At 35.3% G+C, this 16,320-nt stretch overlaps 1 protein-coding gene and 1 non-coding gene across 14 annotated transcripts in view; both read right to left on the reverse strand.

Moving 5' to 3' along the window:
- The window catches only part of SGCZ (sarcoglycan zeta), a 393,854-nt gene that overhangs the window by 254,683 nt on the left and 122,851 nt on the right, over positions 1-16,320 (reverse strand). The window lies entirely within an intron of this gene.
- On the reverse strand, positions 2,847-2,918 carry MIR383 (microRNA mir-383). The gene has a single exon (NR_049053.1). It is a non-coding gene; the product is annotated as a microRNA mir-383 (primary transcript).

Below are 16,320 nucleotides of genomic sequence, written 5' to 3' on the forward strand. Positions count from 1 at the left end.
GTTCTATAGCCAGACCACAATTTCCAGTACTCCTGGGCAGAATCTCAACTGCACTGAAGTCAAGCTTGTTGTGCACATAGTGACAGATGGTCACTGAATACATTCTGAAGATTTCTAAAATCTATATGGCACTCTGTCTCAGAGAATTCATTCTTGACACTGGCAAATGCATAGAACCAGTAATATATGATACACAAAATATTTGGAAGCCTTACAAATGGCCAAATGGACTATTATTCAATATACAGCATAATAGAAAAGTCTGCTTTGAAAAGTACACTTCCATAATTTGAATAAGAAACTCCAAGAAACAATGAAAGACAAGTTACTTAAACTGAAACATAAGAACGTAAATGAGGCAGCCACTTTTCCCGCCAAAGCACTGTGATCAGAACTCATCTTCCCCATTCTTTGTTCTGAAATTAAATATGTATATTTGATCTTTCTAAATGAGACAAGAGGAGTTCATTTTCTGTAAACAATAAGGAAAAGTGCAGAAGTAAATTCTGTAGTTACCAAGGATAATATTGAAGATTTCTGCTATCAAAAGTATCCCACCAGTAAGAATTAAATTATCTTGGAATCCAAGGCTATGCCGTAACAATTATGACAAGTACAAGACTAATGGGGTGAATCTGACACACACATTCAGGCTACCTCTAATTTCTTGGCTCAGATCTTTGTGGTAACAAACAGTAATTTTAGCATGGGTTTTAAGATCTAAAATAGCTCTCAGTAGACAGAGCTCTTTCATTAAGATTGCATTAGATTTGTGGAAACTGAGCTAGGTAAAGGTAAGTCTGCAAAAGTACAGCAATGTACCCATATTCCTCAGATTGTGGGTTTCCTCAGATTTTAATTCCTCAAAATTAAAAAGACATAAAAGTATCACTCCATCCCAAGACCAGTTTCAGTTACTCATGCAAACATGTATTGGTAATGTGTTGAGAGAAAATGTATTCCCAAACAAGGATTAAACAGAGATTTTTGTTAATCACAATATATACTTTGTGTAAAATATTCCAAATTCTTGATTTAGGAGGAGAAATTAGATGTGAAAATGTGTCAGCTTGAGTCATATTGGAACAAAGTTTACCAGGACAAAGTATAACAAATGCAGCTTTGGAAGTTTGATATTACTTTCAGTTTTAATAAGTTTTTTAAGGACTAACAGACTGAGGGTACACAGCTTTCTTGGGTGAAGGCAATGTTAATGAAAAACCAAAGGAATTATAATTTGCAAACAATGTATGAATATGTAGGTCAGTATCTTCTTTTCACTTCTATGAAAGAAACACACCTACCCATATTTCTAGATACATATAAAGGACTTTCAAATAATAAACTGTGTTTGGGAAATTATTTTGTATATTTTCTATTTCTATACTCTTTAAAATTTCTCTTAAATGTATTCTAAACATTTGTACAAGCAAGCAGAGGGTACTTGTCATAGACATAGGTGTACCTAAGTCATATGTTTATATTAGTGAAAAGGAGATTTGAAACATCACAATTAAAATACTTTTAATCAAATATTAACATTTCATTCATTCAATTCTTCATTGTTATTAACCTTGTACATTAGCTTGGTCTCCTAAGAAAGTGATATGCCAAGACCTTTCTCTAGCTGCTTTTCAGCTGTTTTCAAGGAATAAGAAAGTTATACCATTTTAAAAGTCATTGTCCATATCCAACCAAATTTGACATTGGTAAGGAACTCTAGACAAAATTAATTTTCACTTATTTAATCAGAACAGCAGTAAGACAGATTCTTATGGCTCTGTTATTGCCCCCACTGAAGGAAAGTCTAAAGCAGAGACAGCAGTAACTGGGCATCAGATCATTCTTGCAAAGAACAAATATGTTAACCACGGTGGGATCTTAACACTTAATTTTTCAGTTTGTTCATTCAGAGGAAGCTCTGCTTTCTCCAGAACGTCTGTGCTTCACAGTATTGAGACACGTAGCTTCATCAAGTAAAACAGGTAATTATTGGAACATATTTACAGAGCTACTGATGAACTGAACTTGCTTCCTTTATAAAGTACACTGTTTCACTGCTGCTTGACAGCAGAGTGACACACCTGCATCACAAAAGAAAGTAGCTCAAGGGACTAGGCAGGCCCAGTATTTAGTGAGATATTTAATTAAGACTACTTTTTTGAACTGTAGTTGGCTGATGATCCAAACAATAGCCCTATGACCTAAACAGGCCATACCATTTCATCATTTTCGAAATCTATTTGTTGACAGTCTTAGTGCCCTCAGGTACTCTTGAAGAACAGAGTATTTTCATGCAATACAATCACAATGATCCTTAGGATCTAAGTACAGTCTGAAGCAAACATGGTACACATTTTTATTCCATTGAGATTAAAGTATTGCTCTTCCAAAGCACTGTGCTCATTCTCATTCAAAGCATCCACATAATTCTTTATTACTGTAAGAGAGATTAAATAGATTTTAGCTTTATAAAAGCTTAATTTGTTCACATTTAAGAAGAAACTACATTACAGTATTCCCTACAGATCACGTCTTTGTTTTCAATTACAAAAGTGATTAGAGAGGTAAAACTTCAAGAAAATAATTTCCTGTCATAGAGAAAAGTACAAGAAATGCCAGCTGTCACAGAGGCTGGCATTTTATCCCTCACCTGTATTATCAATATTCTGCTCCAGGATTCTTCTGAAGAGAGCTTATGATAAATTATACAGATTATATATGGAAAGGCAGTTTACAGCGTGGTGTCCACAGGGAAGCAACAGCATTCGCTTCTAGATGTCAAACATTAGCACTTCATGAGGGCCAAGATCTTCAAGATGTAAAAGGCTAGTACACTTGCTCTTTCTGACCAGGCAGTGCTGTGGCTGCTTAATATTTACTCAAAGCCACAATCACCTTCTGATCTGAGGAGCAGGTGACTTGGCAACTCTCTTCCATCCTGGTCGCTATGCAGAGACAGTCATGAAAAGGTAGAGTATAAAAGATTAAGCAGATTCTAGTAACCCAGACAGTTTACTTTGCCCTTTTGAGAATTGGTCCAATGCATCATCATCTATCATAAATGGATTATAATATGACAGTGCTGGATCTTTAAGGTTATCTCTGCTCCAGTGCTAAATAAGAAAGATAAATCTGCAGAAACACTTAGAGTAATTGTAGTCAGTGGTAAAGGGCTGGTTTCCTTTCCTAATAGGCATCCAAGCCTCAAAGTCCAACAGTTCACATTAATCTTGTGCTTCAGAGTATGAAATGTCTGTCCTGAGCTACTGAGAGCAGACCTACAAATAGATACTGTGCAAATGTCTGTTTCAAACATATAGGCACTGCCTGCTGCTGAAATAAAGTTAACAAAAATTCACATTTCAGTCAGGCATATAATTTTATGTTTAAAAATTAATAACATCCAATCTTACCTTTGCATATTTCTATTAAAGCAAATTCTTTATTTTCCAACATCCAGTACATTATAACATACAAGATTAAACCAAACTATAAAGTTAGGACATTTCTAATAACTTTATATTAAAATAGCAAAGAATGTCAGCTTTGTTTCTATTCTAAGACACAAGATACTGGCTTATATACTCTTAAAAAAAACAGATATCATTAGAAAGCAACTACCATACTCTGTTTAGCATTTTCTATAAAAATATTGACAGAAATACTGAATAAATTTAGCTGCTTATACTGAATAAATTTAGCTTTTTGCCTTTTTTTTAAATGAGTCTACATTGTAAGATCATATTCTAGATTGATATAATCAAACTAAGGAATAATTACCTTCTTCTGAGATGTATTAATTACTATTTTAATCAGTACACATTTCTCTTCCTCTTAGGTGCTGAAATATGATCAAAAATACTAAAAGGAAATGCATGGCTGAGGTTGTAGTGCTAGCTCAGGAATTTTTCTCAGCTTTTTGAGATCAGGATAGATTAGATAGATAGATAGATAGATAGATAGATAGACAGACAGACAGACAGACAGACAGATAGATAGATAGATAGATAGATAGATAGATAGATAGATAGATAGATAGATAGATATCCAGAAATAAAATATTGAATAAGAAATTAATCAGATAAATAAAGATGCTGGCCAAATTAACAGAGTCCTTGATATACATGACAAGGAGGCCAACTTCTCAGGGGCAGTAGCAATTTGAAATGCAGAAATATATGCAATCACATTGAATGTATAAACAGCAATATATCCTTTCATAACAATTTAAAGTGCTGGAAAATTACCGTGTGTGAAAATAATTATGGTAACAGAGCATTTGTGGGGAACAAAAGCCCTTGAAATAACAGCAAGCCATCAAAACAAATTAAGATGCAGAAAAGCTTAAAAAATAAGCTATCAATTCAAACTATATAATTCTGTTTTTAAAAAAATAACTATTTTTAATGTTTTGGGGTATTTTAATTTTTCCTCGAAATCTAGCTTTTTTTCAGGTTGAATTTTGCACTTTACTTGCCTGCAAACCTTTGCTATATTTCCCTCAATGTAACATATCAAATGAGTAAGATTAAGTGTATGATATCACACTGTCTTCACTGAGGCTAGGTGATGGAGATGGGCCGAGATAACCATCTAGCAAGAAGAAATTCACCATTAATTACTATATTTCTAAAGAAATAATAAATATTATCTGCACCATCCAAAAAAATAATATAAACCTGATTGAAATATTTTAAAACCACCATTCCTGTGCTATTACAATTAGAGAAAACTTTCTCAGGGCAAAATGTCCATTTAATTAGCATTTATTTTTACAAATACAAGTAACAATGGATACATAACTGGACACTAAAAACCAGGCACTAAAAAAATTTATGCCATAATCACTTTTGTAGCATCAAAATTACATTTCTGCTGTTATACAGTGTTAAATATTTGACTGGCAGTAGCGTGCTGCTGTTTCCAAAAGTACACGGATGCTGACACAAACGATATTGAAGTGTCTAAAAGTCAGCTGCTGGAGTTAAATAAATTCAAAGTAAAACACTTTTTTTTTTCACTGTTATTGAATGGCAAAATGCATGCCTCTCAGGGAAAGCCTCAAAAGAGGTACATCCTGTACCTATCATTTGGGAACAACCACTGCTCTTTCTGAAATTCATTCCACCCATCTTAAGCACCTGACTCAAAAGTTAGACACCTATGATAAAATGAACGAATGTCTGTGTCTATATGTCTAACTGTGTCTTAGGTCCAGAACAACCAACTCTTACTTTTGAAGACACAGGGGGAATGAAGAAGTCACCACTCCCTTTTGCTTTGAAACCAAGTGGTTAAATTATTCAGTAAGTGAGAGACCAGTGTCTTGCTTTTCAGAAGAAACTCCAGTCTACTTTTCCTTTGCCTCAAACAACCCTAGTCATAGGGATGAAAGCTGAGTGGTTTAAGAAAAGATTTTGCAGAGTGAATCATAGAGAACAATAAATACTGTAGAGAGCCAATTAAATGGGAAATGGCAGAATAGTTTTGAAACAAGTAAAGATGTAACATGAGCAGAGGGACCTTGAATTAGATACTAGAAGCTGCATTTGGCAATGCACCATAAGTTTTATTTAAGTTGGCTAAATCAGCTAAAAACATGTCCTTTAGATGAACTTAGCTCATTATAATATGAAAAACACGCCCCTAAATCTTATGCTACTGACCTCAAGTTAAAGGTCTCTACCCACTGAACATACGGATTAAATTTAAGATGCAGCGTACCTTTAGATAAAAGTGAGCAAAAGATTGTCCAATAGATATTAAGTAGGCATATATTTAGACATTAGATAAGCCTGTACTGATATATTTTGAAATTATAAATATGCTGCTTGGCTATAACTGGGTGTGTTAGTTTTGTGCATTTACCGCCTAGCACCCATCTCTGCACAGACATGAAATAATAAACAAACAACTCTTTCTGTGACTCAGCTTCTTGGACACCAGGAGAAACAACTCATTTTTGGGACAATATGCCTGTAGGCTACTTTAAGGAAAAAGAAAAGCTATCCTGTCACTAAACAAGAGAAAAATGTGATTGCAATCTAGCTGTTAGCACACTGTTTTAGGAAGCAGGGGAACCAGCCTCTGGTTCTTCCTGCTCTCTGGAATAGCCTCTCTTCCCTACCCCCTCTGACTCTTTGAAAGCTGCAGGTCATGAAAAGGTTAGAAACACTAATTGTTTCATCATCTATAAATCCATGCCATGGGAAAAGGAGTTAAACAGAGATATGAAAAACCTTCAAATTTCTGTACTTGGTTGTAGAACATAGTCATGTCAGATATATTTAACAAAATTGCTGTGGAGAACAACTTGGTAAAAATGAGAGCAATATGACTAAGCTTTCTGAAAGGTAATTGGTAGGCTTAGTGTGAAAGCTCTAAGCTTCAGCTGAAGTATGTAACCTGGCCATTCAAATTTCAAGATAATTTTCTTCAGTTACTGGCACCAGAGTTTTCTGTGGAATTTTAAATCAGTTGCTATGGAAATGCTAACATGCATAGCTCTGCAGCCCAGCTGTGAAGAGTCTCAAAGCAGTATCCCTGTTGCCATATGTTATTGTTTAACTGAATGCCAAGATTTACTTGGTCCTATAAGTTCAGAAGCTACCTCACCAAATATATTTTACCTTATAACAGAAGGTTTTCATAGAAGTGCCTGTGGACTTTTTCACACTGTAGTATGAGTAAGCTAATTTAATTTATGGACAAAAATTGCATTAAATAATTGGCAAAAACAAGTGTGCATGTTCATATTCCTAATCTTCTTTCCCTAGTATCTTTCACTGATTAGAATTTATTTCTCCAAAGGACAGATCAATAATGAAATTATGATTGTATGTATTGAGCAAGGAAATACTCTGCAAGAATGTAATTCAGGAAAAGAGATTAAATAAATCCTGATGGAACAGATTTGGAGCACTACAGCATATTTAACAAAGTATATGAGAGAAAATATTAATATTTAGAAGTGGCTTTAGAACAACCTCATGCATCAGAATTGTAATAATCTCTCTTGAAACCAAACCAAATCCAAAACCCTATATCTAAAAGCACCCATTTTCAATGGAAAGTTGAAGGTCACAAAGAAAGCACAAGCTATGCTCACATCAGTTCTGAGTGAACACTCAAACTAATATTAAGCCGTTTAAGCTATTTAACAAGTTTACCACTGCAGTGTGTTTTGTTAATCAGCTAAGAATTGCCAAAGTTTTAGCTTGAATTTTAATAATATATGACTATTTTTAAGTAATTCCCTGATGAAAATGTGACTTTGACCCAACCAAAATAAAATAGCAGATTATAATAGCACTTGAAAGTTTCATTAGTGCAGGTTTTCTAGACTAAGCTGCTTTTGCATTGAAAAGTTGGAATTCCCACAATTAAGTAGAATAAAACCAAAAAGTACACAAACACAAAGTAAATGTCATATTTCACCTTATCCACACAATATTAATATTTTAAAAGTAATAAAAAACCTCCTTCCTTTATAGGAGTCATATACAAGCATAACAGAAGCTGAGAATTTCAGAAGTAAATTTTGAAAACATCAGTAAATTTGCCTAATAAGGATAGATAATTTCACACAACTTGTACCTGGTATTATTTATGAATGTGTGTGTATATTTATAGTGCTTTTTCTATACAAGAGATTATTATTTTGAACAGAAAACGTGACTAAAAAACCACAGTAATTTTATAGGTGCAAAGATGGGATATCCTCTAATGATAATTTTTAGATATATTTAACATAATAATAAATACAATATAAGAAAAAACTCAAAAACAAACCTAAATTCTTTCCAATTTGGATATTCAGATTATTCTAGCTCTCTACATGGCAATTCATAATGATTTTCTCATTGCATGTCCTTGTTGCAGAAGGGTATGGAACTGATGTCAAATGATTTTATAACTCAAAAATGAAGGACAAGACATTATAATTTTCAAGGCATGAACAATTTATTATTTCATAATAATAATATAATATTATGAAATAATAATAATGTAATATATGAAATAATAATAAATTATTTCATAATAATAAAAGAGCCTGATTCTCTTGAACTAAAGGTATTGAGGAAAATGGAAGAGTTTCATTTCAAAGGTTCTTGAAAATCCATGGCAATTTTTAAGCAGACTGTGCAAAATCTTTATTTCATAACCTAGTATTTTTGTTATTAGAGTCAAAAATGTGCATATGGAAACATGCATATAAATGCATGACAACATCCTTCCTCAACAATTACTCCTTTTTCCTATTACTGCTGGTCATTTATTTATTACCCAATTCTAACAATATCTTTGGCTGAACTATTTGAGGCTTTTCCTGTATTTTCTTACTTCATCTGTTTATACCAATGAACACAAGAAAGATGGTGATATTTTTTCCCATGGTCATATTTTGTGGCTCCTAAATCTTAAGAAATATTTTTTGTGCTCCAGAAAAGATTTATTCTTACTAGATGTCTGTGATTGGTAAAATATCTGCTAAGAAGTTAATTGCAAAATGCATTTTTACATCAATGTCTAAAATTACATTTTATTGTTTTTTTTAGAGACACACAGATTTGAAATTAAATATTTTGTTGAGACTTATCAATTAATCAGGGCAGATCTTTGCTTTGCTCTTTCACCACAGTCCTGTTTGGGAGCTGCAAATGAACACAAGCACAATGTCTGTGTACTGCACATGCAGGAAAAATATTATGTTCTGCATCATATAGTCAGAATTAATTGGTTTCCTCAATTCTTAAAACATTTATGTAGAAGGCCTCTGGGTAGTCTTTGCTGGCTGGCCCAGTAGGCTCTAAGAGAATAGTGTCTATCATTGTAGGATTCCTGCTTACCTCAGGTACCAAGGTCACATTTTGTAAAACTAGGTGGAAGCAAACTAAAGCATTGAGATTTACTGAAATTTTGAAATGAAATAATTTCTGTGAATCTCAAGACAGATGAGAATTCCTATTTATATCTACTGCCAAACACAGATGCTTTTGTGGTATTCACATGTCCTCTGAACAGAGAGAGACTTAGCTTTCTCTGGATTTTTCCTGAGAGAAGCTGTGAGAGAAGCAGAGAAAAGAATGATCAAAACAATTCTTATCTCACTTGCTGCTGCTCCTTGTTGTGCACATGTGGAATGTGTTATGGAGATTGTTTACCCAAGGTGATTGCTTGATTGGATTCTGGTGATGATGTTTTGGATTGATTGACCAATTAGGTCACAGCTGTGTCGAGACTTGGCAGAGAGAGTCACGGGTTTTCTAGTTAGTTAGTGATAGTTCTTGTTAGTTAGTAATATAGTTTTAGTATAATATAGTATAATAAAGTAATTAATAAGCCTTCTGATGTCATGGAGTTTTGAGCATCATCTTCTCGCATTGGGGATCACAGCACCGATATGCTTTAAACTGAAAGAGGTCTCTGGGAAGAAAAGACACTGTTCATTTTATGTTTCATGTTTCTCTAGTCTTCCTGTGAACTTGCAGATGAAAAGAAAATTTCTCCTTGCTTCTTCCCACATGTAATATAGTGGCAAATATATCCTCTTATTTCAGAGGTAGAATTAAATATAATACCAATTGGAATTAAATGGTGACAGAAAGCATAGGAAATTTCATATTCTTAAAAGAAGTGATGTGAACAATCTGGACAAATCAAAACATGCTGTGGAAAGCTTCTGCTTGCTCCTTTAGGTGAATGGTATAAAGGAATCAAGAGATCAAATATGTCTAGGTTTCCTTCAAAGAAATTAAAACCAAAATAAACAGAGAAGGAAAAGAAAAGAATCAAATGGTAAAAAGTTCCTCTAGGATGCAGCTCTCTAGTCTGTAATCCCCACTCTACCCACCAAAAAGAGTCTGCATGGCTGTTCACAGACCCAGCAACATCTCATTTATGAAAATTTACTTTTTAATAAAAGAAAGTCAAACAAGCTTGTCAAAATTTTGTTCCCTAAAATACTTTTTCCAAAGCAGAATCCTACATAAGAAATCAGTACATCATTTGGACACTAAATGAAAATCAAAATATTCTGTGATTTGTTTGCAGAAAATGTTTTTTAAGTATAAAAGCAATGAATAATGCAGTAATTGACTTCAATTTAAAGTCCAAATATTATATTTTAAAAATACAGAATAATTTCAGAGTTTTGGCATTATAACAATACTACCACATTTTCTAAACATACATGGAAATTTTTTTACATGTCCAATCTCCTGTATGAGCACACAGGATGTTACAGAGAGTTAACAACATAACATTCCTGCAGCAGGCATGCTGATTAGATTTAAAACACTCTCAGCTGTTTCTCCAGAAACACATAAGGTGTTGATTCCTACAACAATACTTAACAGGAAAGTAGTCACGTACTTGAATAAGAAATTCCAAACCTGATTTAATTACTTAATCCAAGGGAAGTTATCTGATGCACACACCTCATAAATGCCCTACCTACTTAACATACAAAGACACATGCATTTTTCAGTCATGATAGATGGCTCTCAAAGGCCATGCTATCTTGTATCTATCAATATAAAGAAGAAATCAAAATCAGTACTTGGGGATATTTAACTAAGCTGAAATGCCAAATCTCTTAGCTGTAGCCTGTGTGACCACCTGAAGCCAGATGCAGTTTAATTAAGTTTTTCTATTACTTTCACCACAGAGATATGGAACAACACTAAATTGTTATAGTGCTGCAGGCAAAGGCAAGCACATGGCTTTGCCACTCACGATTAAAGCAAAGGATAAATTAGGTTGGTAACACTTCATCTTCATATATTTTATTCCAAATAGGCATGGGTTTACCTTGCATAAGTAATTACCAAATTAAAGAAGAATAAGTTTGAGCAAACACTGATCAGGAGTTTTTTCAGTTATTCTATCTATATTTGTTCTTGTGTTTCTGTAATCCTCTTCTTTCTGCTAGCAGCCCCCAAAATCATTGTATGGTAAATCAAAATCAAGCATAGCTGAACTGGCCATCTGATGTTCATACATTCTTCCCATCAGTAAATTTTTCAGTAGATCACATGCATTAGAAGCAGGTTAAATAAACCAGTCAATACATTCTCAGAACAAGAGAAAACCCATTTGAATAGATTTAGTTTTCATTTAAATAAATTACCTTAATCTCTTTCACTTTTTTCTTCCAGGTCTGGTATTTTTCATATTCTCTTCAATATTACCAAATAAACAATCACATACTTTAGTACATACAGACTTAAAATGGTCCTGTGCAATGATACAATATAAGGATTATTACAGTCTTTTCTGAATCCATACAATGTGTCTGTGGGAAGATGACTGCAGGTAAAACTAGAAAATTGGGAAATTATACTCCCATTCTAACAGAAGTTATAATAGTATGCAAATGATAGGGTGAAGTACACCTGCTGCATCCTGAATAGGGTGCAGTTGACATGCACAAAATCTATTCCATGCATGATGATTCCCCACACACATTCCCCACAGCCTGCAATGTTAAGCACACGCTGAGGGATGAAAGAGAGGATGGAGCAGAGCAGAAACAGCACAGCCAGGCTCTGCTGCAATCCTTGCAGGGCTGGGACCATGGTGGTTCCATGTGTCTGATACAGCACACAGCAGCTGTCAGCACAGGGGACAGCCTGCTGCTGAGCCAGCAACTGTGGGGATACTGGTCCCTTCAGATGAACTCAGTTCATTGTTATCTAATTGTAATACTAACTCACACCTCCATCCCAAAATTACCTGCCCCCATGGTATGACAACCTCTCATCAAATATGCATTCTATATTTTCTGGACTAAACCTTTTAAGAGCAAAGAAAAAGAATTTTATACTAATCACCTACAAAAGTGTATATGGTGAGAGTCAATCAAGCCCCACCTACTGAATAGTATAAAACTGAGTTAAGACTGAGGAGAAGTTAGGAAAAACTCCATAGTACCTTCTGGGTTCAGTTGACTGGCTGAGTCTCTCTTCTCTTTCATAGGGACATCTATTGGTAAGAACCTTCCTCCATGTGCTAAATGATTTACTCGAGCTGGCTTTCATTTGGGACTGGAATTTGCCTGTGTATTGCTTCAAATTTGGTTTTGCAGTCAGTTACCATCATCAGCAATCTTCAAAACTTAACCTGCCACATTTTTCTATCATTAGTATGTTTATTAATAAATCAGGTTATACTGTAACCTCTGTGTGATACATATGGATTTCAATGATAATTGTCAAATGTGTAATTCACAGAGGTGAGGGAGGGAACTTGGCCCTGCAACTGCCTGTGCTACACTGGATGTTCAAAGGAAACACCCTCACAACACATCACACAACCAGTGCTGAGCCTACACTAAGAGCCTGACTTGGGAAACCAAATTGCCCAGGAATCCTAGAAGAGATTATGGACTGGCCAAAGGCAGGGATTTTGGAGCATTGCCTGAGAAGGCAGCTTGTGCCCAAAGTGCAGCACCACGTAATGAATTATCAGAAGATGCAAGAGGCTATGCTGTATTTACTGATGGATCCTGCTGTGGTAGGAAACTATAGGAAAGCTGCAGTGTGGAGTCCCTCAGGACAAGTCATTGAGACTGCTGAAGCAGAAGGTGAGTCAAGCCAATTTACAAAAGTGAAAGCCAACTAACTAGCCCTAGAGATTGCTGAAGGAGAAAAGTGGCCCATACTCTATACTGACTCCTGGATGGTGACTAATGCCCCATGAGGGTGGCTGTGGCAGTGGAAGCATAGCAATTGACATCCCAGTGGTAAACTCATCTGGGCTGCTGCATTGTGGCAGAACATCTCTGGGGGAGAAAACATGAGCATCTTTATTCACAGTGCTTTCTGGAACAGCCACTATGCATGCTGATGCCCTGCTTCCTGGAAAGTGGCTGAATGTCACTCACTGATGGGAAGTGAGAATAAACCTATTTTTTTTTCTTTTTGCTTGTGGAAATGTAAGCTTTTGCTTTAGTAAACTGTCATTTTCCATATTATTTTCTCTCCCCTGTCTAGCTGGGAAGGGGAGCAATAGAGCAGCTTGGTGGGCACTGGCATTCAGCCAAGGTCAACCCAACACTGTCCGTTTTGGCACCTATTGTAGGCTTGTTGTCTGTGACTGCAGGTGATGATTTTTATTTTGGTACTATATCTCCAAGGTGCTGTACTTCTGAAGACTGTAACATCATGCATGGCTTCATATAAACTAGGGAGCAATAGCATACTTTGGATAAGTGTGCACCTCAGTGCATGAGGTAAATATGAAATAAATTTGGGGGTTACTATGCATTTAACATTTTAGAAAAAGAAATATTTGCAAAGGGAAACAAACAAAATTAGGGAGATACCAGTTTGTTGGGTTTTTGTGGGGTTTTTTAAAGAGAAGTAATTTGAAAAGGAAAGACATTTGCTTTGAGGTAGTGAAAATTTCCCAAATTAATAGAATCAAAGTAATTAGAAGAAAGCAGCCATTCATGCTCATAAAAAAGAGATGTGAGAAATTCACACTGTTCATCACATACCCATGATTTTGTTTCAACCTTCGTCCTTCACTCCTTAAAAAGTTCAGATATACATCAGTTTCAAAGGGAAATAACTGGAGGAGTTTATTCATTAAAAAATTATTGACCACTACAATGAAGTTAATTCCTCTCATCACTTTCATTAAACATTTTTGAAGCACATATTTAAGTATATGCTTTCATTTTCTTAAAACTAATTCTTATTCTGAAAAGACTCTCAATGGTATCGCCTCAAAGGAAGAATCAGATCCTCATTTTCCTTTACATAGAAAAGAAAACAAAGCCCCACAAAAAACAATAGATTTTGTCCTTCTAGTTAGCTTCAGAAAGAAATGGGTAATGATTTATGAAGGTGCACTCACCCAGAGCCTTGGCTTGCTCAGACTGGAGAACCACATGTGCACGTGAATTAATCAATCAGTAGATTTGGAAAAAGGATAAAGCAGAAGATCTGAGATACACCAGTATTATCTAACCTTCCATGTTATTTGTGCATTTATATATTTGTGGGTTAGGCTGTGGACAAACTGCATAGTTTCTTAATCATTTGCAGGATAAGATTGTGTGGAGGAAGATTAATGATACAGCAGCATTTACAAAATAATGTCGTCAACAGAAGAGGTAGTGTTGGGAGGGGCATATAAATTTCTTTTTAATTGCTTTCCATCACAAGGGTCTGTCCCAAAATAGTTCCATTCCTTTCCAGGATCAATTGATGTCCATTGCTACTTATAGTAGTATGTTTGTTAACCTTTTCAGAGCAAGATATAAATATATATATGTATCCACATATTATATATCACTAGCTAGCAATTGATAGATATGAAAAAGATGACAAGAGCTTATTGATAGATATAAAAAAACTAACTCAGGTTTACAGAAAATGAAATGCCTAACTTTTGCCAGTTGATTAAATAGAACAACCTTCCAGTTAAGTTCAGAATGGAATCACCCTGCTAGGTCAGTGCAAAAATTATGTCAGATGAAAGGGAAAATATTGGAAAATAGGTTACTATAAAATATCTCCCTATCCCACACTCGCTCCCCTAAGAAGAAAAATTATGTAAGCATTCAAAATTTAGTGAAACATTTTTGAAATTTGCATATTATGCCTCACAAATACAAATGAGTAGATTTGGTATAAATTTACTCTGGGTTTTTTTTCTGCTTGTCAATATTTAGGTGCCTACAGTGAATGTTATAGTGTATAGCAGTGACTCTATAGTTATTGCTTTAGTTATGAGCACAGTAAATCCATATCATAAGGAAAACAATAAGAAATACATTTTACTGCCTTTACTACTTTCCCTCTAGAAAGCCCCTGTGATAGAGTGAACCATTCATATATATATGTAGCTTTGGCTTTTCAAGAAAGAGTCTGCAGGACAGATGCAGATCTCCTAGATAATGTGAACAATTGAGTTTAACCATGAATGGTCTAAGGAAAAAAGATATAAATGTATGGTTTTTAGTATGGAATAAGAGTAACGACTTCTGACAAAAGGAGAATCATCTCTTAGAAGTCATATTTTCCCAACCAGTCTTTCCATATAAAATCACTAGCAATTTCACTTGAACTGTATTACTTTCTGTTCAGTAAGCAGGGCCTCCATAGAAGAGACAGTAGTTCTGATACAAATTTCTGTAATAGAAAAGGCAAGAATTGAATTCCACCTTGGATAATAGCCCTATCATTTCTTTCATTTCTCTTTGCTGTGAGAACTACATAATTTGTTCCAGTCAAACGGGAAATTTGTTGCATGGAAATGGAAGAAATATCATTGTTCCTAAACAAGAAGCCTCTGCTCAATTTCATTTGAAAGAGCTTTGGGGCTGTACCAATGCCCCTGGTAACAACACAGAAGGAAATAACAGCATTTGATTCTGTTTTGGCATTAGCACAGCTGCCACTCTAGGCAGCCTGCTAAACCTCTTCCAGCCTGACAACTGCAAAGACCATGGAGAACCCAGGCACAGGTATATGGTACTGGCTTACATGGCAAGGTTTTTAGAGGGGTTGGGGTGGAACAGAGACTACAGAGGTATCTTTTGTGACAAGTTTCCTCTGTGTCAGACTCTCAATGCCAGCCAGCTTCAAGATGGACCTGACACTGAACAAGGCCAAGCCCATTAGCAATGGTGGTAGCACTTCTGGTATAACATATTTAATAAGGGAAAAAAAAAAGCCCAAACATTCACAGCAGCAGCAAGTGGAGAGAGGAGCAAGACTTCCCCAGTGGAAGAAATGAGAGACAACTGACTGCAATTCCCATTCCCATCTTCCTTGTGTTCTATATTCTCTCCCTCTCCAGTTGAGGAGTGGAGCCTTACAATGGCTTTGTTGGGCACTGGCATCCAGCCAGGGTCAACTACCACAGTGAGATAATAGGGCACAAGGCGACTTTCAGAGGTACTCCTTCAAAGCTGCACTTTCCCCTTTTCTGATCATTGTTTTGCTAATATATGGATCTTCTCAGCATCCCAACAGATTATCATGGTAGACCTGAGAGGATACAGCATAGAAAACATGATTTTAGAAACAGAAAATGAGAGAGAACAAGTGGTATTTATAGCATTTCTTTTTCATACCATACACTAGTCAAATCACTTTACATTTAATTACTGTGGTAGTAGTGCAATTTTTATTTAAAAATTAGTAAATCAGAAGACAGAAGCAACCAGAATCCTGAAGACTAAAACAAAAAAGAACAATGTAAACCTAGGAGAATAAGCTACTAGGGAAATTGTATCTTCATGAGACAAACACCTTGTTTTTCCTACAAACCTATGTTTAGAGAACTGCTGCTAAGTCAGAC

The sequence above is a fragment of the Taeniopygia guttata genome, chromosome 4 (assembly GCF_048771995.1).
Source record: "Taeniopygia guttata chromosome 4, bTaeGut7.mat, whole genome shotgun sequence".
Lineage (NCBI taxonomy): Eukaryota > Metazoa > Chordata > Aves > Passeriformes > Estrildidae > Taeniopygia > Taeniopygia guttata.